The sequence below is a fragment of the Marmota marmota genome, unplaced genomic scaffold (assembly GCF_001458135.2).
Source record: "Marmota marmota marmota unplaced genomic scaffold, marMar, whole genome shotgun sequence".
Classification (NCBI taxonomy): domain Eukaryota; kingdom Metazoa; phylum Chordata; class Mammalia; order Rodentia; family Sciuridae; genus Marmota; species Marmota marmota.
In genome coordinates, this window is record NW_025999880.1 from 15,381,446 (window position 1) to 15,405,393 (window position 23,948).

The 23,948-nt window shown below is 41.1% G+C and overlaps 1 long non-coding RNA gene across 1 annotated transcript; it reads right to left on the bottom strand.

The window, feature by feature from the left end:
• Positions 1–12,300: 12,300 nt before the first annotated feature.
• LOC125611879 lies at positions 12,301–23,430 on the bottom strand. The gene is made up of 3 exons (XR_007342115.1): positions 23,310–23,430; positions 17,961–17,970; positions 12,301–12,313 (listed from the first exon to the last, which is right to left on the bottom strand). It is a non-coding gene; the product is annotated as an uncharacterized LOC125611879 (long non-coding RNA).
• Positions 23,431–23,948: the final 518 nt, after the last annotated feature.

The following is a 23,948-nucleotide window of genomic DNA, read 5'->3' on the forward strand; positions in this document are numbered from 1 at the left end:
AAAAAAAAAAAAAAAAAAAAAAGAGAGAGAGAGAGAGAGAGAGAGTTAAATAAATAAAAAGGGGATGTAGCTCAGTGGTAAAGCTCCTCTGGGTTCAATCCCCAATACTCCAAACATTTAAAAATGCCCAGCAAAACCAAAACAAAATAAACAGGCACTCAAACAACATTATGATATAAACTTAGCAAGAAAGTGTGGTATGGACCTCCTCACCTTCTGTGGGAATGGTAAGGAATTTTCACATATTTACAAGATTTCTTTCTTTTTTTTCCCTTTAGTACTTGGGATCAAACTCGGGACCTCCCACCTGCTAGGCAAGTACTCTACCACTCATCTACATTTTCCACCAAGTGGCTCTGATTCAGGATCTAGTTTGTATATCTAAAACTTACTTTAGGTTTTTTTTAATTTTATTTTTTAAAATCTATATTACAAGTATAAATGTTAAAGAGGTAAGTTACATTGGAATTTCTTTTTTCCTCTCTGATATAATTCTTTGGGACTTTCAAAGCTTTCCTCAGGAGAGATGCAAAAATAACGCCACACCAAGAAATGAGTTCATGAGAAAAAGGGAAAAAAATGAGGACTGCAGTTTTGCTGAGTTCTGTTTGCACACCACCATGTAAACAGCTGTCCAAGGCCAAGGGCCTTTTTTTTCCCCCTTCTCTCTCTTTTGGGTTCTGGAATTTGAACCTAAGTTCTCACACATGCTAAGCACGTACTCTACCACTGAGGAACACTCCAGACCCAAAGGTCTGTCTTAAACTGCAGGCCCTTGCTGCTAGTTCAGAAGAAGCTGTTCCTCTCAGGACTGAGTTTTCCCCCAGGTAAAGGAAAATAGCTGCCCAGCAAGCCCTCCATCCCAAATCCCAGAGTGTCTTTTCAGGGCAGGCCAGACACTCTCCAACCTCTGAGCACCAGGTAGAACAGCTTTGGTGTAGCAATAGCAATAGCTACTACCCTAGTGCCAGAATATCTGCCTCTCTGTTTGGGAATTACAGTAATTATGGTGATTTATGCCGCCAGATTGAAAATTAGCAATCTGATGAGGTAACTAAAAATGAATGCATCTCTTCCGAGAGTTCACTCCACCCAGCTGAGCCACCAAATAAAACCACCATATGGGGCAATTAGGAAGCCAAACTCTTGCTCTCAGAACACAGCAGAAAGAGAGTTCAGGGGCTTAGGTTCCACTATGTGGATCACAAGTAATGATCACAAGACCCCGAAAAGCATCCTGTTAGCCTCACAATGGAGTGTGAATCTGAGTCCTCCCATAAACACCAATGTGTGGTTTAAGTAATCTGTTCTAGGATATCGCCATTTTACTTTTTTTTTTTTAATTGCAATTTGCCCAAAGGCAGAGAAAGGGAAAAGTGAGGTTAGCCTTTATTGCATGAGCATATGCGAGGCAGATTTTTTTCATTCTCAAATATTTACTTTTATATGACCCAGAAAGATTCTCATGTTTCCCAACTTCCACAGCCTACTCTTAAATTTTAGTGTCAGTTGAATTTATATAAAAATTTTTGAAAGACATTGAGGCCCAATACTGATTGATCATCTTCACCACTGAGCACATGCAGAAGGCCTCCCAGATAGTCCCTCCCTATGGACACAAACCACTTGGAATGTCACGTGTAAAAAAGATCAATTAGGGTCACATTCTTAGCTTCTCAGAAATTAGGATGTAAATTCAGAATCCAACAATTCACATTTCTCATAGACTTTTTTTTTATAGTTAAAAGGGCTTTAAAAGATAATACAATCAAACCTACACATTAAATTTGATCATTATTTGAACTTATTCTACTCCCAGATCTTAATCTATGAAATTCTCTCTGACCCAACTTCATCTTTTTCTCTACCATTGAACATCTTTTTAATTTTCCTGACATCTCTAAGTCTTCAACTACCATCATTTCTCCAATCCTTCAGCACTATTTTAACTTCACTCATATTTCCTCCTGACCTAGATCTCATGTTCAGCCATCTTGGAATGTGATCACAAATGCCAAAGAACTCTGCCCCACCCCACCCCACCCCACCCCCACCCACCCTTTCCTTTTGGTTTTGAGGCTTGAATTCAGGGGCTTTGCACAGGCTAAGCACAGTTTTCTAACTCAGCCCCAGCCCCAGCCCTTTCCATTGGTTTTCTACTGTCCCTGCTTTACCAGCCCCAACTGGCTCCTTTTGACTTGTTTCTCTCCTTCCACATTGCTGGAGAAAGGCCCAAGGTCATGCTAGTTTGACCTAGTATAAATTCACAATCTCAAAAAATTCTCTCTGCCCACTCAGCACTAGGGATTGAAGTCAGGGGTGCTCTATCCCTCAGCTACATCCCCAGCCCTTCTTATTTTAATTGGAAACCCTGTAAATTGCCAAGACTGGCCTCAAATTTGCATTTCTCCTGCTTCATCCTTCCCAGTAGCTGAGATTACAGGCATGTATGTGCACTATACCCAGCACCGGGCTCTTTTTTTTTTTTTTTTAAGTGATGCTGGAGATTGAATCCAGGACCTCACACATGCTAGGCAAGTGTGCCACCCCTAAGTTACATCCTCAGCCCACCTGGGCTCCTCTTCTTCCCCTTGTCCTCCTCCTCCTCCTCCTCCTTCTTCTTCTTCTTCTTTTAAGCATTTATTTTTTAGTTGTAGTTGGACACAATGCCTTTATTTTATATTTATGTGGTGCTGAGGATTGAACTCAGTGCCCCAGGCATGCTAGGCAATCACTCCTTCTCTGAGCCACAACCCTAGCCCATACCTGGGCTCTTCTTAACAATGGTTTTTCATACAGTGTGACCCAAGACTTCTCCACATTCCTCAAGTTCAAAATCCACTCCCATCATATTTATTTTCAAAAGATTCCTCACCTCCCATCCACTTATAGGGAAGATGGAGGTCATTCCAGACTCTACTAGCCAGGGGTGGTGGCACATGCCTCTTATCCCAGTGGCTCGGGAGGCTGAGGCAGGAGTACCATAAATTTAAGGCCAACCTTGGTAGCTTAGCCAGACCCCGTCTCAAAACTCAAAAAGGGATGTGGATTTAACTCGTGGTAAAGTGCTTCATGGGTTCAATTCCCAGTCCCAAGAAAAGAAAAGGGGGCTGGGGGAGACTCTGGCCCCACCTTTATCTCCATTTCAAAATTAGTCCATATCTTCACCTGAGTTATCCTTCTGTGTCTAAGAATGTGTCTCTTCTCAATTTCATGCCTCGAATAGTTCTGTTTGTCTCATACCCTCTACTAATGTCTCCTGTTCTCTCTCCTATCCTTACCCCTTTTCCCTCTCCTTATTCCTTACCTTCTTCCTACAAACAATTCTCCGTCAACCTAAAAACAGAAAATCTTTTCTCTATCAGCTTCTTCCTCAACCTACTGCCCTTCATGTTTCCAAATATAGCCATAGTTCTAAGAATAATCTGTAAGCAAAACTCTCCCTCTACCTCCACCTCCAATCTACTCCCTTAACTCCTGACCCTTTACTTCTACCCCCCATGATGTTATTACTTACATATTTGCTCATTCCTCAGATGTTTACTGAGAACCCACCATGTGCCAGGAATCATTGAAACTCCCCTTAGAGTTTACCAGATCCTCTAATCCAGTGGTTCTTGAACCTTGCTATATTTTGGAATTACCTGGGATTATTTGAAAATACTGATGCCTGAGTCTCACCAAGAGATTTATTGGCCTTGGTCTGAGTTGGGTATTTGGATCTTTAAAAGCTCCCCAGGTGATTTGAATGTGCAGCAAAGTTTGGGAACCACTGTCCTCATCTCCTAATATGGGATTTCTCAAGCTCAGCACTATTGACATTTGGGGTCCAGATCATTCTTTGTTGCTGGGGGTTTTCCTTTGCATTTGTAAACTGTTTAGCAGCATCCCTGACCTCTACTTGCTAGAGGCCTGTAGCACACACAAACCCCAGTTGTGACAACCAAAAATATCTCCAGAGAGCCTTGGGACCAGGTTGGGGAGTGCAAAATCACCCCTGGTTGAGGACCACTGCCCCCATGCCTTCAATTCTCCTCCTCCTTTACCTGAGGCACCCTGAAGTCCCTTCCTCAGAAGACTCCTTTCATAATGCTATGCTCTGTGACAGTATTTGAGAATATATTGATATTCAAAATATGTTTGTAGGAGGCTCACATGTCTTTTGCATACCTCTCATTGGCCACATTATCTGCAAGGGAGAAAAGTAGTCTTTGTTGTGGGCAGTCACTGGCTGGAAGAACAGATTTGGTAATGTTGACTCATCTTTGTCCGTGTGAATGACCCTGGGCTTAACAGGGCAAAAAGAAGATGTCTGCATCTTTGACTTTCCAGAGTACCATACTATCCTTTGACTGCTTACCCCTGAATTATGTGAGAAAGAAAACCACTTCTATATGGTTTAAACCACAAGTATTTTGGTATCACTATTTTAGCAGTGGAAACTACATCCTAATCAGTGATTCAAATACCACTTTGGGTGGGGGGTTCTGGGGATTGAACTCAGGGGCACTTGACCACTGAGCCACATCCCCAGCCCTATTTTGTATTTTATTTAGAGACAGGGTCTCACTGAGTTGCTTAGTGCCTTGCCATTGCTGAGGCTGGCTTTGAACTTGAATCCTCCTGTTATAGCTTCCTGAGCAGCTGGGATTACAGGTGTGTGCCACCACACCCGGCTCAAATACCACTTTAAACAACTCTCAGGTCTATTAGCTTCAACCCCTGCAACTCTTCCAAGCTGGATATCTACCTAGCCAACTAGGATTTTTTTTTTGTGGTGCTAGGGATTGAACCCAGGGCATTGCACATACTAGACAAGCAAGCTATCACTAACTATATCCCTAGCCCAGTACAAATATTTAAAATTAAAGTCATTATTCTTCCCATACTCACTCCTTCTCTTATTTTTCCCTAATATTGCTTAAAAGGTATCCCATTCTTCAAGTCACCTAAGTTCAGATCTATGCCACCTCCCTCCCTCCTGACCCCTATATGGATATAACTCCCCAACACCTTAGCTCCCTACACACTCTCCATGTCTTATAAACTTCAGTTAACCCAGACCACTTGCTAGTCCTGACTCCTAAATATGCCCTATGCTTCTAGAACCATTGCAGATTCTGTACTTACTTCTACTGAAAGTCTTTCCAACAGGCCCCTCTCTTTAAAGGCATGTCTGAATCATCTCCCAGATTCCATCTCGAAGCTTCACACGTGTTAAGCACACAAATGTTTTTCAAATTGAAAATACCAAGTGGTTTGCCCAAAGCCACATGGCTAGTTACAGATGTTCTGCCATATGATAGAGACTGCACATTCACATAATATAAATCTTATTCTTTCTTTTGATTGTGCTGACAATGTCATAAGGACATGGACTTGTTAGGAAAAAGTAGTGATTTGAGAAATTCTAAACTATAATTTACATAACTGTTCTGCTATTTTGAGCCTGTGGCATACTGTACACTATAATTATATCCACGTGTCTATATATACATGGTAAATAAAATATATACATATATATTTACACACATATGTTATTTATGCATACACACACACCCCACACACACACATATATATTTGTGGACTAGATGTGTTTCTTCACTTGCTTTCATCTGCTGAATTCCTAATGGGTCAGGTAAGCATTTAGAAAATACTGAGATAGCTGGGCATGGTGGAAGGCACTGTAATATAGTGACTCAGGAGACTGAAGCAGGAGGATCACAAGTTCAAGGGCAGCATCAGCAATTTAGTGAGACTGTGTTTCAAAATAAAAAGGGCTAGGGAAGTGGCTCAATGGTTAATGCCTCTGGGTTAAATCCCCAGTGCCAAAAAGAAAAAACTGAAATAGATTTCAAATTGAGTTTTCTCAGGCTAACTTGAGAATCATGGTGGGATCCTCAAAGCCAATTTTAAACAAATCAGAGGACGCTACAGTCAGTATTTGAGCCATGTGACCGATTCCTATAATGGAATGGCTGTACCCAATCTCGTTTCTCTCTCTCTCTCTCTCCCTCTCTCTCTCTCTCTGTCTCTCTCTCTCTCTCTATTTTTTTTTTTTTGAGGCAGGGGTGAGGATGGGAGTCTTGCTATGTTGCCCAGGCTGGTCCTGACCTCCTATGCTCAAGCAATCCTCTTACCTCAGTCCTCCCAGGTAGCTGGAGCCACAGGTACACACTACTGCACCCTGTTCCTCATGAAATTTTTTGCAAGAGTTCTTAAGACATGGGGAAAAGAAAGTGAATCAGTATTTACTGAGTATCTTTGTAGGCTGCAACTAGATACTTTTAGCCATTGTTACTACAACCCTGGAAAGTAGATAGGAACTACAGGAAGATACAGGAGGTGTGCAGACAAACAACAGGACCATTTGACCAGACCTCAAATGATGGGCCTCAATTTGGGCTGTTTTCTAAGACTATATTGCCCCCAATTGTCATGGCCTCGATTAGTCATTCATAGCTATTTATAAATGTCAGCTGGGTTTATGATCAAGAAACCATCCTCTTTACCACATAGGAGACGGTGCTCAATATATTTTTACTCCTGCTCACAACAAGACCGTTCTTTCTCCAAAACACAAAGAAACAACTGGGCACACTGGCTCACACCTGTAATCCCAGCTACTCGGGAGGCTGAGGCAGAAGGATCATGGGTTTAAAGCCAGCCTCAGCAACTTGGCAAGGTCCTAAGCAATTTAGCAAAACCTTGTCTCAAAATAAAAAGGGCTAAGGCTCAGTAATAAAGGCACTCCTGGGTTCAATTCCCAGTACCAAAAACAAAAACAAAAAAGCAGGGAAACATACTCTTTGGGTGTCACCCAAGTATTTTTGTAACTATAAAAGAAAGACTGAATAATCGCATATACTCTTGCGTATTATAAATACACGTATATCATATCTACTTAATTTTATTTTTATTTAATTAATCAATTAATTTTCTGGTCTTATGGATCAAATCTGTGGTTGCTTTACCTCTGAGCTACATCCCCAGCCCTTTTTATTTTTTTCACTTTGAGACAGGGTCTCTCTAAGTTGCCGAGGCTGGCCTCAAATTTACTATCCTCCTGTCTCAGCCTCCCAAGCAGAACAATATAAACTTTTAAAAATATTTATTTATTTTTAGTTGTAGATGGACACAATACCTTTATTTAATTTATTTATTCATTTTTATGTAGTGCTGAGGATCGAACCCAGGGCCTCACACATGCTAAGCGAGCCACAACCACCACCCCTCTACTTTTAATCTATTCATTTATTGTAGCTTAAAATTCTTGATTTATAAAAAAATTCTTGTAAATTTTTTACATTGTACCTTCCCCTTTAGTAGTTTTAAATTTGGATTACAGGGGATGGGGATGTGGCTCAAGCGGTAGCGCGCTCGCCTGGCATGCGTGCGGCCCGGGTTCGATCCTCAGCACCACATACAAAGATGTTGTGTCCGCCGATAACTAAAAATAAATAAATAAATATTAAAAAAAAATTTGGATTACAAAAACAGAAACATTTCATATTCAAACATGGGATTTTTGTTATTGGTGGTAGTTTTGGATAATGGGGATTGAACCCAGGGGTGCTTTACCATTGAGCCATATCCCTTCTCTTTTTTATTTTTTATTTTGAAACAGTGTCTCGATAAATTGCTTAGGGCCTCACTGACCTCAAACCTGTGATCCTCCTGTCTCAGCCTCTCAAATAGCTGGGATTACAAGGGTACAGCACCATATCCAGCTTCAATCATGTATTTGTATACCTACACTAGTATTTTCATCTTTTTTGTCAGTTCTGTAATAATAATCTTTTTAAAATATTTTTTTAGTTGATGTTGGACACAATACCTCTATTTTATTTACTTATTTTTATGTGGTGCTGAGGATCAAACCCAAGGCCTCGAGCATGCTAGGTAAGCGCTCTACCACTAAGCCACAACCCCAGTCCTGTAATAATAATCTTTAGATAAGTTTGCATTTTTAAAAATTCAAACATTTTGTTTACTATTTTTAAAAGTTCTATTTAATTAGACACTAAATTACAGAATATAGGTCTTGTCCCAAAATAATTTAGGTACAAAAATAACTGCTTTATGCATGTCACCAAATCCTTTTTTCGGGCAGAGGCACTTGACCACTGAGCCACATCCCCAGCACTATTTTGTATTTTTATTTAGAGACAGGGTCTCACTGAGCTGCTTAGTGCCTTGCTTTTAATGAGGCTGGCTTCGAACTCGTGATCCTCCTGCCTCAGCCTCCCAAGCTGCTGGATTACAGGTGTGTGTACTGCATCCCCCAAGCCCAGGAGTTTGGGACCATCCCGAGCAACATGGTGAGAACCCATCTTAAAAAAACAAAACAATGAGCTGGGGTTGTGGCTCAATGGTAGGGCACTTGTCTAGCATGTATGAGGCACTGGGTTCAATCCTCAACACCACATAAAAATAAACAAAATAAAGGTATTTTGTCTGTCTACAACTAAAAGAATACATTTTTAAAAATTTGGTTTGTCTCATCATTTTTCAGCCCCAAGTAAAACTAAGGGCAAGATGAAAATGAAAGCCATATATGGTGTTGGGTCGTATTAATAGTCCCATTTTACATAATAAGAAAACAGGCTCAGAGAGGTGAAGTAACTGTCTAAGTGCAAGCACATGAGGCTCCGGTGGGTTTCAGAATCTCTGGGAGTGGTACCCATGGTCTTGCCTCTACTACAAGACCCTGCCTCCACCCTGCCACAGTTGATTGGTCTGGGACCTAACTACTGACCTAAGTTAGGCCAATCAGAGTTCCACTCCAGGATTTTTGAAGTTGGGACTGAGAGAAGAGACCAGAGCTTTTCTGATAATAGAGCTATAACCCATGAGACATGAGAGCTATCAAAGTCATGGTCCCCTCTCTAGGGAAAAATCATGACTGAAAGAATAACATAGAAAAAGAGGAAGAAACAGAGGAAAATTTATCCTGGAGGCATTTAAATCCCTCATTTCAGTTATCCCTGATTGTAGAGGCCCTGGAATTCTTCCACTATTTCCCTTTTCTCCCAAGCTGGGTTAAGTCATTGACCAGTTATGTAATTAGTAACTGGCAGGGCAAGGAGTCCTGGATGGAATGGTTTGACTTCTGAGCCCATGCTCTTTTTGCTGCAGGTGACCAAATTCACCTGGTCACTCAGATCTTGTCTCTGATAATGTGGGAATGAGTAGCCCAAAAGCTCCAAAACCAGCCCTTCAACTTCACGTGACTCACACACATTTTAGCTGAAATCTCCTACAATGTGTGGGAAGCTGATGTTCCCATGGATGTTGTACATTTCAAGATGACATGTACACCTAGGGGCATGAGATCAGGAGGAAATGCTACTCTCCCAGCTATGTGCCCACACTGGACTTGGATGGGGCAAGATGAATAATCAGTCCCATAAAGCCACACCCAGGCAAACTCATACAGATTTAGGATGAAAGGGCAAAAGAGAAGAATGTAGTAAATCTGAATTAAAGGCAAAGGCGCTGGGCTTGGTAGTGTATGTCTGTAATCCCAGCAGCTCCAGAGGCTGAGGCAGTAGGATCACAAGTTCAAAGCCAGTGTTAGCAATTTAGCAAGGCCCTAAGCAACTTAGCTAGACCCTATCTCAAAATGAAAAATAAAAAGGGCTCAGTGGTTAAGTGTCCTTAGATTTAATCCTCAGTACCAAAAAAAAAAAGACAAAGGTAACTAGACTTCTACATTGTTATACCTTTACTCCTTCCCACATTATCTTGTTTTGTCTTTTGAAAACACTGCAAGGATAGAGAGCAGGTATAGAATTATTAACCATATTTTACAGAAACAAAGACTGTGAAAAGAAACCACAGAGCCAGAGGCATAACAGGTACTCAGTACTATGGGTTCATTCATTCCATGTGCGCTACCAATGCTCAGTGACCATTTCAAGTGAGGCTCAGGAGCATGAAGTGACTCATTCAATATGACAAGTAATTAGATTTGGAGGAGGTACTTAAATTTGGGTTGTCTTAGGCCGTGCCACACTATAGGAAGCTATATCTCAAACTGTGAGCATTTCTAACCTGGTCATAACTTCATGTACTGCAAGTTCAGGGACCTTAATTCCCCACTGCATGAGAGAGACACTTGTGCCTGCTGGCCCTGCAAATAAATGCTTGCTGACCCTAGAAATTATTATATCTTCCAGCATAGAAAGTCTTGCTTCTCAAGCAAGCTATACGAGAAACCTATGACTCACAAAAAATGTTCAAGAAAAAAAATGATCATAGCAGGAGCTAGTAAATGATTAGAGATTGGACATGCAACCTGGATCCCCTTTTGCTAGTCTCAGTGGCATGAGACACTAATTCAAGGAGACAGTAGGACATTCCATTGCTTAAGTCCATGGAGATAAAAACCCTGCCCTTCTCCTAGCAGGCAATCCCAGCAGTAGAAAACGTGATTTTTTTTTTTTCCTGTCATGCACATGACGGTGATTCAGGCCTGTCATTGCTTTAGTTCCTCGTCACCCGAAAAATATCAGTTCTAAAATCACATGCAGAAATTAGATCAAAATGTAAATGTGGGTAGAGGAGTTGCTGTCACTTGGGGAATCTCTCCCAGCTGAAGTTGCAGAATCGCTTCCTGCACCCAGAGAGTCATCTGTCACTGACTCCCTGGCACTTGACAGATGGTTCTGTTCTCTGGTGTTTTGAGAGCCCCCAGTTAAATTGGGGTTCTAGTACCAGAGCAACTAGCAACCAGGCCCTAACAGGAAATGAAGAGGAACTAGAAGTGGGTGTTTGCAGTGAGTCTTTCATGGGTTACTTCTTTTACGTGGAGGGCAACTTAATGCCTAGTTGTTCAACCCACAACCAGGGGGTTTCTCACAAGGGAAACTTGTTTATATTGGCAGACATCACTGTGACTCTTGTTCCATACATGTCCTATTTATGCCTGCCTGACTATGGTTGTAGCCCTCTCTGGGAAAACCCAATCTGGGTATCTCCTGGATTTTCAAAAGAAAGATTCAAATTCAACACACCACCACAAAGGGAAATGAGTTCAAAGATTTTGACTCGACTCACAGATCCTGGGCAGGGAAGCACAAAATGAGTCAAGAGGGCATCCTCCATCTTGGGTCATTTGAGGCAGAAAAGAAGAGTCAGAGAGAAAGCCAGCAATATATATCATATATATGGCTCACTTGAAGCTCAAAGAAAATTCTGAATGCCTGTGAGTTCTTGCTGCTGATCCCAGGTTTGACCCTTTGGGTGTGGTGTTTCACTTTCAAAGCCTAGACAGCAATCTTTGGTGTGTCCTTCCGGTATACCTGGGCAGGTTGATCGGTTGGGTATGAATCTCTAACTCAAATTCATATTGGACAATCTGAGGTCCTGGTTAAATTCCAACCCAACCTAATCCTAAGAAAATAAATGGAATAATACCCAGGAAGAGATTATTTACTCCTTTGAACAGACTCCCCCAGGACAGCCAAGACTAACCAGAAACCCCTTGGACTTTGGACAAAATGAGAATTCAAACTTATTCCAGGTGTCATAGTGGCTCCAGGCATTTAATTGTTCAAGCCAACAATTGATTAAGCAAAGCAACTGAGCACTTAGTACGGACTAAGTGCTGTAGGAGATCCAAGAATGGGTAAAAAAAAAACTCCTGTCCATAGAGTTTATAATCCACAGACAAGATAAATCACATTGTACTTATTTATTTATTTATCTGTCCTTTGGTACCAGGGATTGGTACTTAACCAAAGGTGCTTAACCACTGAGCCATATCCCCATCCCTTTTTATTTTTCATTTTTTGAGACAGGGTCTTGCTAAGTTAGCCAGGGCTTCACTAAGAGACTAGCCTCAAACTTACTATCCTCCTACCTCAGCCTCCCAAGTTGCTGGGATTGCAGTCATATGCCACTGCACCCAGCTTGACTAGAAATTCTTAAAATGTCCACCAAGGGTACTAGATAAATTCTGTATCTGTATCTGTATCTAGTATCTGGTACTAGAACCCCAATTTAACTGGGGGCTCTCAAAACACCAGTAGTAGGAAGGATAGGAAAGAGCTAGAAAGGTTTTCAAGCAGAGCCTCTAAGGACAGTAAAGAGACTAGATTGTAGATCATATTGATCACCCTAAATTGACAGTCTCTAGAGAATGAATTGATACCAAAATCATCAAGAGACTGTCTTAGAAATCAGAAGACCAAGATGATCATTTATAATGAGAGCAAAGCTTCTCGGTGCTACAAAGACTCCAGCTTGAAATGATGTAGGTGCAAGGACGACATAGACTCCCTTCAGTTGCATGGTCCTTACTGACTGGCTGAAGATCTCTTTAGTTTATAGCCATTCATAAAGCCATTAGCAGCCTTCTCAGATTAGCAGTTGCCTTAAAATCTTATCCTTCAATATCTGGAAATATCTATCCAAAAAAATTTTTTTTCTCTCGATGCCAGAAATGGAAACCAGAGCCTTATGCAAACTATGCATGTCTGCCACTGAACCATACCCAAGCCCTCCATCTAACTTTTAAATCTTATTTCTAAGAATTTATCCTATAGGTATGTATACACAATTATGCAAACTATGTAAAAATGCATAAGGAAGTTTATTGCCACATTGCTTATAATAGTGAAAAACTACAAACAATCCAAATGCCTATCACCAGGAAAATGGTTAGATGAATCATGGCACATGGATGAAATGAACATAGGTAGCCTTGAAGTGGCAGAGTGGTACGAACAGTAAGATTCCATTGTTGTAGTTTCTTTTTTAAAAGAATAGATGAGCCAGGCACTGTGGCGCATACCTATAAACCCAGTGACAGAGGAGTGACCCAGGAGGCTGAGGCAGGAATATTGCAAATTCAAGACCAGCTTCAGCAATTTAGTGAGGCCCTGTCTCAAAATTAAAAAAAAAAAAAAGAAAGAAAGAGCTGGGGGTGGGGTTGTGACTCAGTGGTAGAGCACTCACCCAGCATGTTTGAAGCACTGGGTTCGATCCTTAGCACCACATAAAAATAAATAAATAAGCTGGGCGCAGTGGCGCACGCCTGTAATCCCAGTGGCTCGGAAGGCTGAGACCCGTGAATCCTGAGTTCAAAGCCAACCTCAGCAAAAGGGAGGCACTAAACAAGTCAGCGAGGCCCTGAATAAAATACAAAATAGGGCTGGGGGTGTGGCTCAGTGGTTGAGCACCCCTGAGTTCAATCCCTGGTACAATAAATAAGTAAATACATAAATACATAAATAAATAAATAAAATTAAGGTTTTATACTCATCTACAACAAAAAACAAATATTTCAATAAAAATTCAAAGAAAAGAAAGGGCTGAGGATGTAGCTCGGTGGTAAAGTGTTCCTGGATTTAATCCACAGTAACAAAATAATAAATAAATAAACAAATAGGGCTGGGGATGTGTCTCAGTGGTTAAACGCCTCTGGATTCAATCTACAGTACAAAAAAAGTAAATAAAAATCAAAAAGGGGGGAGGACAATGAGGAGTCATTGTTTAATGGTTACCGAGTTTCAGTTTGGCAAGATGAGAAGAGTTCTATGGCAGGATGGTGGTGACAGTAGCATAATAATGTGAACGTGCTTAAAGCCATTGAACTATTCTCTGAAAATGGTTCCAGAGGTACAATTCAGATTTACATGTAGTTTACTACAATTTTCTAGAGGCATTCAGGTAGTACACTTTGATTCAAAATTACTTACTAAATCACACTTCACATATCCATTAAGTCAGAGTTTATTTTTTAAAAGTAGGTAGGCTAGGGATGTAGCTCAGTGGTAGTTACATTAGCATGTAACTGGGTTCAGTCCCCAGCACTGAACAAAGAAAGAAAGAAAATCTTTATAAAAAAGAAAGGGGATGGGGGTAAATAGTAATAACAAAATAAATAGTAAATAGTAATAACAAAATAAAGCAAACATAAAAGCCCTACCCTCATCCCTTTAAAAAAAAACACATTCTAGCCAAACACAGTGTCTCACACTATAATCCCAGCTACTCAGGAAGCTGAGGCAGGAAGACCACAAATTCAAGGCCAGCTTCAGTAATTTAGGAAGACCCTGTCTCAAAATTAAAAGGGTTGGGGATATAGCTCAGGGGTAAAGTTCCTCTGGGTAGGTTCCCAGTACTGAAAAGAAAAAAAAAAAAAATCCACATTCTCCCTGAAAGTAGAACCAAGGATAGCCACTGATTATTACAAATCAGGTCCATCCGATCCTCAGAACAAAACAAAGTCCTTCATGTATTTACCCAGCTCTAAAGAGATCTCTTCTACCTATTACAGGGGACTGTTTTAAAAGGAGATTTTGTACACCAGTGGGAAGGCAGCCATTTATAACCCACTTGTAAAAAAGCCAGGACAAATGAAAATTAATTGCAAGCCCTTGAGGGTGACAGATGAATAATTTGCCAAGGTGCATAAAATGAAACTGGCTGTTCCAGAGGGGACTGGGCGTCTCCCAAAGCAATGGGACATCTAACAGGGGCAATCACTGCTGTGTTTTTTCATCAGTCATTCATTAACATCCAGTTGTCCAGCCAAGACACACAGGAGATGCCTGACTTGCCAGCTGTCAAACACCAGGTCACGTGGCAAGCTCTGCTCATAAAAGCAGTTTACTGATTACAAAACTGTAGTCTTTATGGTGAGTGAAAGGTCCAGGCTGCTCTTAATCCTTATTCTGATTTCCAGTTCAAATGTGGGCAAACCACTGGGGCTGGAAAAAATGCCTCTGTCCTCAGGGATTCTGGAAACAATATGAGTAGGAAACATTTTGAAACAATCTTTTCAAGTCAAGAATAGGCCTAAGCCTACATCCCCTTTTTCACAGGGGCTTTCTTTTTCAAGTAATGCCCTCCTGGGGCAGGTCTCTTTCTCTGATGCAACAAGGATTCTCCCAGTTTAACATCTCTGAGCCTCAGTTTTAAATAATGTGTATAATAGTGCTACCTCACATGGCTGCCTGAGCATTAAGTGAGTTAATCCTGATAAGATGATTAGAAAGAACCCAATGCTGAGCATGGTGGCACATGCCTGGAATCCCAGTGGCTAGGGAGGCTGAGGCAGAAGGATCGTGAGTTCAAAGCCAGCCTCAGCAAAAGCAAGGCCCTAAGCAAATCAGAGAGACCCTGTCTTTAAATAAAATATAAAAAAGGGCTGGGGATGTGGCTCAATGGTTAAGCGCCCCTGAGTTCAATCACTGATACCCCCCAAAAAAGAAAGAACTGGCACATGACATTCAACTATCACCATTATCACCTTCATTGTTTAGGGTATTTCCAACTCTCTTTGCCTCCATTGCAGCCAGCCCTTTGCCAATCCCATTCTCTCTTAGTCATTATAGTTCATTTGGAACTGTTTTCCTTAGCTCATGTTTTTGTCCTCTCCACAGATCTCTCTCCATATTACCTAGTTTACTTTAATAGCAACAGCCTAACAAGGTCATTTTCACAACTCCCCTATCTTCTTAGCGATCAGCACACTGGATGCTGCACAATCTGGATGTAATTATGGCTTTATTTACAAAATTGCTGACCAAAATCGGGGAAGTCCTGGGCAAACCAGGACAAGTTGGTTGGCTACCAGAACAGCATAATGTAAGCATAAGAGCCTGGATTCAAATGCTTTCTCTATCATTTCCTGGCTGTGTAACTTCTCTGAGCCTCCAATTTTTTTTTTTTTAATTGAGATAATAAAAGTACCTAGATGGGTCTGGGGTTGTGGCTCAGTGGTAGAGCACTTGCCTAGCACATGTGAGGCCTGGGTTCAATCCTCAACATCACATAAAAATAAATAAATACAATAAAGGTGTTATATACATCTACAACTAAAAAAAATTTTAAAAGCAGCTAGAAAGGATTTGTTTGAAGGATTAAATGAGTTAATAAATATAAATTACTCATGAGAGTACATGCATGATACATGTCACCTACTATTATTTGTTCAAAGTTTTGTAATGTAAAAGCATAGTTCAAATGTACAATAAAATCCCTGTTGACCAGACACAATCCTACCTAGATCTTGAACTGACTTTTGTTTGTTACAGTACTTCCCTTGTAACCAAAAATACAAAATACAAAAACAGAAGAATGCAACATTTTATTGCCTAAATTCATATTTAGTCTTATGTGTTGCTGTAGTTTTAGTCCAAATCACCATATTTGCCATCAAGTATGTCATTGATGTAACCACTTCAAAGTAAGCCCCTTGATCTTGAATCAAGAAACATCCAGCGGCATATGGTAGCATGTACTTGTAATCCCAGTTACACCACAGGCTGAGGCAGGAGGACTGCAAGTTCAAGGACAGCCTTGGCAATGTTGTGAGACTCTGTCACAAAATAAATTTTAAAATAAAGGCTGAGGATGCAGCTCAGTGGTAACACGCATAAGACCCTGAGTTTGATCCCCAGCACCATAAAAGAAAAAAAAGAAAGAAAGGAAGGAAGAAAGAAGGAAGAAAGGAAAGAAAGATAGATAAATGCAGGGTTGGAGTTGTAGCTCAGTGGTAGAGTGCTTGCCTAGCATGTATGAGGCACTGGGTTCAATCCTCAGCACCACATTAAATAAAGAAATAAAATAAAGGTATTGTGTCCATCTACATATATATGAAAAATGCAAAAGTTCAAATGATATTACCTGTTCAATAGAATTTCTCTGTTGAGGTACAACATATGTAAAAGTTCCTAATACAGTGCCTAGCACATAGTAGGCAATCAATAGACACATAAACCAATTTCATAAAATATTTGAAAAAGAAACTTTATTCAGACTTTAGTGCAGGAAAGTGATTCTGGATTAATGGGACTGGTTCTACAACAACACCAATCTATCTATGTGTCAGAATTTTCCTGTGAAAGCTGGTTATATAATCCACACACATGTAATTCCAAAGACTTGGGAGGCTGAGGCAGAAGGGATCATAAGTTTGAGGTCAGCCTCAGCAACTTAGAGAGGCCCTAAGCAATTTACCGAAGCTCTGCCTCATAATAAAAAATAAAAGATGCTGTGGATGTGGCTCAGTGTTAAAGCACCCTTGGGTTCAATTCCCAATACTGAAAATAAAAAGAATTTTCTTCTAGGGGCTGGGGATGTGGCTCAAGTGGTAGCGCTCGCCTGGCATGCGTGCAGCTCGGGTTCGATCCTCAGCACCACATACAAACAATGATGTTGTGTCCACCAAAAGCTGAAAAATAAATATTAAAATTCTCTCTCTTCTCTCTCGCTCTCTTTAAAAAAAAAAAAAAGAAGAATTTTCTTCTAAAGAGGGCATTCGTTTTAACCTGGACAGATCTGTGACAAACATGGTCCCTGTTCACTCATCCAACAAATTCTGAGAATCACTTATGGGTCAGGTACTCTTCTCTCAGGTGCTAATTATAGACGTAAGAGAGAGAGAGAGAAAGAGAAAGAGAGAGAGAGAGAGAGAGAGAGAGAGAAATATCTCTGCTCCTGTGAAGACAAATGACAAACAAGTAAATAAGTTAACAGATGTGTTTTTTTCAAACCCAAGGATGCTCAAACACTGAGCCACATCCCAGCCCTATTTGTTTTTTATTTTGAGACAGGGTCTCACTAAATTGCCCAGGCTGGCTTCTAATTTGTGATATCTAAGACTCTGGATGGAATGCAACAGATTCAAAGGCCCTGCTGAGATAAAATGGCAGTTTCCAAAACAAAAAGGCCAATGTAGAAGAGCTATAAGGAGGGCCACTTTATGGAAAAAGCTATAGGTTCCAAACTTCCAAACTTTTAATTGGCCAAGAGGTTCCTCCTGGGAGTAGTGCTGGGGAATAGTGTGGTTTCTACCTCCTTCCACTTACCTACTTCCTGTGCCAAAACAGTACCATGAAAGGGACATGTCCCCCTTTCTATCCCAAACTCTTTGAGAAGGAGAGTACAGAGGAGGAAACCCGGCATGCTGCCACCAGGCCAGAAAACCAGACACCCCTCTTCACATTTCAGAGGCTCTCTCAGCTGGGTACATTACCCACTTTTGTGCTACAAAGGTTATAGTCCTAATCTTTTCTTTTCTGCTGTACTGGAGAGAGAACCAGGGGCTTCTGTATGCTAGGCAAGAGCTCGACCACCAGCTACATCCCCAGCCTATAGCACCAAGTTTTTCCAGCATCCAGCACACACCACCTCTCACTTCCCTGCTCTGTTAAAGCTCAGAATTCATTTCTGCCTTCAGATGTGGAATGTGAAATAAACCGAGGTTTGATGTGCTCTGGCTAGGTCCGTTTGATTTCTCCATCTAGGGAATTCCTTCCACCCCTGTGCAGTGTAGACAAACCTATTTTCACTCCTGTGTGTTTCCCACTTCAGAGTGTGAAGCTGTCAGGCCCAACAACTGGCTACACAGCTGGCAGCCTCTCCAAAAAGGTGCAACATGAGACTTTTGGAGGTAATTTACACTGGAAGTAGCTGTTGGGAAGTTATTCTCTTGCAGCTCCCAGCAAAACTCGTGTGTCTTCACAGTAAGGGGGCCCCTGTAGACCAGGTCAGCAATGTCCTGGCCCCCTATCTCGGTGCACACATGGGCAGGCCCACACACGCCACACAAAATGTGATTTGCCACCTTTCCATCTACTTCAAAGGAAACAAAAGAGTTCAGAGCCACACACCCAGAGCTGGCAGGCAGGGACAGGGTGGGTCAGGACCTTCACTTCAACACTCACATCCTGGTCTACCAAGTGTGAGAAAGAGCCTCCCTCCCTCACCCCAGGCCTGGCTTAGCACTTCCTCTGCTTCCCAGCCTCTTCGGGGAAGGCTCTCCCTCCTCAGGAGTGCTGAGAAATTGGCTTCTTTTCTAATACTGCAAGAACTCCCATCCTCCAAGGATTGCCAGGTGCCAAGGTGAGGACTTGGGAGAAACTCCATCTTTAATTAGTTTGGGCATCCACCTCCTTGGCAGATTTCTAGACGCTAATGGACTCACAGTCTTTCAGGAGGGTTCTCTATATAGAGAAACAGGGAGCCCAGGGGAACAGGGACCTTATTTCCCAGTTTTGGGAAGAAACAATGGGGTGACCAAGGGGTGGTTTAGAGAGGCTTCACCAGCCCTTGTAACTAGCTAGTCCTGCCCCCTGCATTGATGGACACTATGATTAATATCGACTGTTTCTAAATGTTTTGAAAAGAGTAAGTTATGCCATCCATTTTCCATATTGCTGCCCTTTAAGCATTCTTGGTTAGAAATTTTGAAGCCATCATAGTAAAAATAAGATTAAAACAAGCTAGTCAGGCACAGTGGCACATGCCTGTATTCCCAGCAATTTGGGAGTCTGAGACAGGGGAATGGCAAGTTTGAGTGAGGCCAGCCTCATCAGCTTAGTGAGAACCTGTCTCAAAATGAAACGTAAATAAAAAAAGATAAATAAAAAGGGCTGGGGGTGGGGAGCTGGGGTTGTGGCTCAGCAGTAGAGCGCTCACCTAGTGCACATGAGGTCCTGGGTTCGATCCTCAGCACCACATAAAAATAAATAAATAAAGTTATTTTGTCCAACTACAGATTATATATATATTTTAAGGAGGGAGCGCTGGGGATGTAGCTCAGTGGTAGAGCATTTGCCTGGCATGTTCTAGGCCCTGGTTTCAATCCCCAGTACTTCAAAAAATAATAATCCAGAAACCACTTTAGACCCTCTGCCATCCATATTCTACACATACCTCAAAATATTTTGTGTTTATGGAACACTTCACAGTTTACAAACTCTTTTCCCCATAATTATTGAATTTTATGGCACACCCATGAAGTAATAGTTATGAGTTATTAGTCTTCTTTTACTGCAGAAGAAGCTGATGTTCAGAGAGGTTAAGTAACTTGTCCAAAGTCATCCAGCTGGTACAGAACTGATGAAACAGAGGCCCAAATCCAAGCACCCTAATTCCTAGTTCAAAAGGCTTAATACTGTGTCCCCTCTGTGGTTGGCAAACAGAGACCATGTGTGCCTAGCTCAGTTGGGACAAGGAACTACCTCTCCCATCGGAGGTAGCAGAGTATGCGCTCAGTGACAGCCTCATTATAATGATTAAATCATCCTGTGCCAGTAGCAGATTGGAAGACTGGGAGGCAGGTGGACGATGGACTCAAGGGTGCCTCTGGGACAGCCCAGCCAATGTGAACCATCCATCACCAGGAACTGGCAGGGCGCTCTGGGCTTCTTGGGCACCTCTGGGGATAAGATAGTGGGGGAGGGAGGGGGTCCTGATGGGCCAGATGTTATCTCCAACCATTTGCATCTAAAATTCCTTATTTTCTGGCACGAATTAATGGAGGAGACATGAAGGGCTGGTATAATGGGTTTGGCACTTTCAGTTCCTTTCTTATCCCCATTTAGAGCAGCCTCAAGGGGAAAATCCCCCAAAGGTTAACTGACTTAGGTGACACAGGAATATAATTACACAAGCTGGCCAAGAAGTTTTGGAGTCCTGTGGAGGGCGATTTAACAGAATCAACCAGACTTTTAAACAAATGAATTTATTCCACAAGTAATTATCTCATAGGCCCAATGAAACATTCATGAAGACCATCATTGTAACATTTGTCCATGTGTTGAACAAACACATCTTTTAAATACCAAGGATCCTACAGGGAACACCTCAAAGTAACTTCCCTGGGCTGGGGTTGTAGCTCAGTGGTAGAACACTTGCCTTGCGTGTGTGAGGCGCTGGGTTCAATTCTCAGTACCACATACAAATAAAGGAACAAAATAAAGGTCCATCAACAACTAAAACAATATTTAAAAAAATAACTTCCCTTATGAGCTTTCATTCTAGAGAAGGAACATTTATCAATTTATTCAAAAAATCTTTACTGAGCCCCTATAGAATGCCATAGTAAATTTGAATTTCAGATTAAACAACATTTTTTTTGTAATATAATTATGTCCCAAATAGCCCACTTTATTTTTGGGACAAAATTATGGGACACACTTATACTAAGAAATTATTCATGGTTTATCTGAAATTCAAATTTAATTGGACAGCCTGTATTTTAATTCGCTAAATCTGGCCATCCTTTTCTAAGAGCACTATTTATAGGAACAAATGTTTGGAAATAACCTAAGTGTCCATCAATAGGGAAACTTGTGAAGTTAATTATGATGAACTCAAACAATGGGATATTGTTAGTGAAGAAATAATGAGGTAGATCTCTATGATGGTTTGGAACTCTTTCTAAGATGCATAGTTAGGTTTGTTGTTTTTTTTTTTAAATGGAACTTTCAAAAGAATGCAAAAGTTAGATGGGCATGGTGGCAAATGCCTATAATCTCAGCTACTTGGGAAGCTGAGGCAAGAGGATCTCAAGTGCAAGGCCAGTCTAAGCTAAATTGCTTAAACAAAACACTGTTTCAAAAAAAAAAAAAAAAAGGATAGGGATGTGGCTCTGTGATAAAGTGCCTCTGGGTTTAATCCTCAGGATCTCCAAAAAAAAATGTATACAAACCATCCCACCATATGGTAGAGAAAAAAAATATGGAAATATGTACATATATGTTATCAAAGCATAGACTCTGTCTGGAGGGTGCCCAGGGATGGGTAGCAGCACTTGCTTTGCAGAAGGGGAACAAGGAAAATAAGATGTTAGCCTGGCCTGATAGCACACACCTGAAATACTAGAGGCTTGGGAGGCTAAGTTGGGAAGATCACAAGTTCAAGGTCAGTCTCAGCAACTAACTTAGTGAGGCCCTAAACAACTTAGAGTGACCTATCTCAAAATAAAATATAGAAAAGCCAGGTGTGGTGTAGCATTCCTGTAATCCCAGCATTTTAGGAGGCTGAGGCAGGAAAATCACAAGTTTTGAAGCCAAACTGAGCAATTTATCAAGACTCTGTCCTAAAATAAACAATTAAAAGTGGTGGGGGAGGAGGAGAGAAGAAGGGGCGCATCATGAACTGAAATCAAATTCCATCTTGTATGAGTTTGTCAGGATAAACTCAATTACTATGTATAACCATAAAGCTCTAAAAAAACAAAAAAGTGCTGGAGATGTAGCTCAGTGGTTGAGCATATCTGGGTTCAATCACCAGTGAAGGAAAAAAACAAAACTAGAGGATCACAGTGGAGCCCTAATGTATACCCTTCTGTACCTTTTGAATTTTGAAATATAACCATACATTATTTATTTATTTATTTTTTTAAATTTAGTTGTAGTTAGACACAATACCTTTATTTTTATTTATTTATTTATTTTATGTAGTGCTGAGGATTGAACCCAGCACCTCGCATGTGCTAGACGAACGCTCTACCACTGAGCCATAACCCCAGCCCCACATTATTTATTTTTAAATAAATTATTTATCTCTATGTATGTTTTATGTTACTTTAGTTGGTGGGACTATAAAACTTCTGTACAAAGTTCCTATAGCCTTCTAGAGGTCATCACTCAGGATTCCAGGTTGGCCTTGGAGCAGGAGAAAGAACAGAATTACCTTGGAGGTCACCTAACCTCAACATAAAGAACTGGGGATGTGAAATACACACATACTCGGGACTGGTTGCAGAATTTTTAGGGCCCTATTATGGTTTGGATCTGGACTGTCCCCCAGAAGCTCATGGGTTAAAGACTTGCAGCAATGCAAAAGAGTGGAGCCTTCGGGAAGTGAATGGATAATGAGGGGTCAGATCTTAGTGTGGATTAATCTGCTGATGGATACATAGCTGACTGGACTATTGGGAGGTGGTAGAAATGATAGGAGGTGATCTAGTTGAAGACAGTAAGTCCCTTGAGCCTTGCTCTTCAGGACTGTCTCCTATCCCTGGCCAAGCCAGGCCGAGCCCCTTCCTTCCTTCTGGCCACCATGAGATAAGATCTTTGCTCTACCACACCTTCCCCACTATGATATTCTGCTTTACCACAAGTCCCAGCAATGGAGCCACCATACTATGGACTGAAACTTCATAAACTATGAACCAAACGAAATCTTTCCTCCTTTAAATGTTTTTTCACAGGTATTTTGTCCCAGCAGAAAGATGTACTAAGGGGCTGGTGCTGGGGCTCAGTGATAGACTGCTCACTTGGCATCCATGAGGCACTGGGTTCAATCCTCAGCACCACATAAAAATAAAATAAAGGTACTGTGTCCACCTACAACTAAAATATAGATATGTGTGTGTGTATTCATACATATATATAATCTTTAAAAAAAAGCTGTACTACCATAGGTCTAGTACAAAATGTGTTATTCCTTATTCATAAAGAATTGAGGCTCTTCCAGTATCTTCCAGGCTCTTGGCAGCAGAAGCAAGATGACGAAGGGAATGTCATCATTTGAACAGCATCATAATAAGATGCACACACTGTGCCACCGCTGTGGCTCTAAGGCCTGCCATCTTCAGATGTCAATCTGTGACATATGTGGCTATCCTACCAAGTGCAAGAAAAAGTATAACTGGAGTGCCAAGGCCAAAAGACAAAATACAGCTGGAGGGGTGGAACACGCCTGTAATCCCAGTGATTCAGGAGGCTGAGGTGGGAGGATGGAAAGTTCCAGGACAGCCTCAGCAACTTAGTGAGGCTCTACGCAACTTAGTGAGACTCTATTTCAAAAAGAAAAAACAAAATTAAAAAGGTGGGCTAGGGTTGTAGCTCAGTGGTAGAGCGCTTGCCTAGCATGTGTGAGGCATTGGGTTTGATCCTCAGCAATATATAAATTAGTTAAATAAAGGTATTGTGTCCATCTACAACCAAAAAAATTCTCTAAAAAAAATTTAAAGGGCTTGGGTTGTGGCTCAGTGGCAGAGCACTTGCCTTGCACATGTGAGGCATTGGGTTCAATCTTTAGCACCACATAAAAATAAATAAACAAAATAAAGATATTGTGTCCATGTGTAACTAAAAAGTTTTTTTAAAAATTTTTAAAGGGTTAGGGACTTGGCTCAGTGTTAAAACGCCCCTGGATTCAATCCCCAGTGCCAAAAAAATATAACAATAATAATT